This window comes from Silene latifolia, chromosome Y, assembly GCF_048544455.1.
Source record: "Silene latifolia isolate original U9 population chromosome Y, ASM4854445v1, whole genome shotgun sequence".
Taxonomy (NCBI): domain Eukaryota; kingdom Viridiplantae; phylum Streptophyta; class Magnoliopsida; order Caryophyllales; family Caryophyllaceae; genus Silene; species Silene latifolia.
This window is the reverse complement of record NC_133538.1, coordinates 463,711,430-463,713,485: the sequence shown is the minus strand read 5'-3', so window position 1 is coordinate 463,713,485 and position 2,056 is coordinate 463,711,430. Positions and strand designations below refer to the sequence as shown.

Sequence of the window (2,056 nt, the reverse complement as noted above, 5' to 3'; positions counted from 1 at the left end):
CTTCAAATTGATGGTATCAATGTGAGCACTAAGTTGAGCACCCAATTAAGTAATCGAGTCCACTTCATGCTTTCCTCCTCTAGTAGCCTTGCGAGGTCTACTATATTGTAAATTATGGACCGCCATTTCCTCAATCTTGTTCCAAGTTTGATTGTCGTCAACTTCGGTGAACATTCCATTTGATCCCATGTTGAGAATGTTTCTTGAGAGTTCATAAAGATCGTTCCAAAATTGTTGTACCAAGACTCGCTATGTCCATGATGAGGACATGAGCGACAAATTCCTTTGAATCGCTCCCAAGCTTCATACAAAGATTCTTCATCTTTTTGCTTAAAGCCCGTAATTTGAGCTCTTAGCATGTTAGTCTTTTCCGGTGGATAGAACTTTTTGTAGAAAGCTAGAGCCAATTTCTTCCAAGAATCAATTCCGAGAGTAGCCTTATCAAGGCCTTTCAACCATTGTTTTGCGGTGCCAATTAGAGAAAAAGAAAATAAGACCCATCGAATTTGGTCTTGAGTTACACCGGTTTGAGAAATCGCATCACAATAATCGCAAAAAGTCTCTATGTGAGAGTGAGGGTCTTCACTAGGCATCCCCCCAAATTGGCTTCTTTCGACTAATTGGATAAATGCGGATTTGGCAATGAAATTTCCGGTTAAATGTTGTGGTGTGGGAGTACCATTAGGTAGGTTCTCCTTGGTTGGTACGGAATGTGAAGAAAATTTAGGCATTGTGGGTTGATTTTGTGTTGGATTTTGTGTTGGGTTCTCCTCACCTTCTCTTGCAAAAGGGTTTATGAACTCAATAGTGTTTGGTTGAATATCTACAACCTCACCAATACCTCTTAAAGTTCTCCTAGCAAGTCTTCTATTGGTTCTCAAAGTCCTTTAAATTTCGTGATCAAAGGGTAACAAGTTACCTTGTGATCTTCTAGACATGCAAAATATCAAACAACTGGAAAATTATTAGAACAAACCTTGAGGAGTTTTACTTCCCCAAGGCAAAGAAAGACACAACTAATAACAATTTAAGAAAATATAAATAAAGTTAACACCGTCCCCGGCAACGGCGCCATTTTTTGGTCGGACTCACTTGGAGGTTTAATTTTCGGTACTTGTCGTTAGGAGCACCTAGACAAAAACACAATTTATAACTCTACCAACAACTCTACAATTAGTAATGAGGCAAGTCAAGGTCGGATCCCAAGGGACGGGAATTGAGATGAGATTTTCAATTGCAACTAGTGGTGTCTAAGGGTGTCACAATTTGGGGTTTGAAGTAGAAGATCACTAAACTAAATAACAATGAAAGTAAACAAGCAAGATGATTAAAAAGGGATGTAAAGAATTGATAAAAGGCACTAGGGTGTCATGGGGTCATAGGGGATTCATGGGAATTGATCATACAAACATATTCTCAAATTATAAGCAAGCAATTATTGTTGTGATGGATCGAGTTGGTTTATGTCTTACAATCCTAGGAAAGTTTGGGTCCCGGAGCCGAATTGATTAGATTGTACAACACCTACAAGTCGACTTAATTCTCCCTACTCAACTATATGCATGGTCTAATGAGACTCGAGTTGGTTTATGTCTTACAAGTCTCATTGAAAAGATAGGTGATGGGTAAAAAATGCAAGGATTCATAGGCTCGCATTTCATCAAACATAACATGTGCATAAGTTGAGATCACAACAAGCAAGCAAATAAACTATGAAAACACATTAATTTAAGCATGAATCATCCCCCATGTTGGTTTCCCCTAATTACCCATTAACCCTAGCTAAGGAAACTACTCACTCATTATCATGTTGAACATGCTAGCAAGGTTGTCAATCATACCAACAAAGTGAAACATTATGAATAAATGAAGATAATTAACAATAATTAAAGAGGGATTAAGAGAATTATACCTACTAATGATTCCAATAATAAAGCAAAGAATAATATAAGTACTTGATGATTGATTGGAAGGTTGTCAATCTCCCAATAATAACCCAAATAATCTTCAATTACCCAAAACAAAGGATGAACAAGAGAGAGATTAAGGAAATAAA

At 37.4% G+C, this 2,056-nt stretch overlaps 1 non-coding gene across 1 annotated transcript; it reads left to right on the top strand.

The window, feature by feature from the left end:
* Positions 1–251: 251 nt before the first annotated feature.
* LOC141637048 (small nucleolar RNA R71) lies at positions 252–359 on the top strand. Its single transcript, XR_012541612.1, has one exon. It is a non-coding gene; the product is annotated as a small nucleolar RNA R71 (small nucleolar RNA).
* The last annotated feature ends 1,697 nt before the right edge of the window (positions 360–2,056 follow it).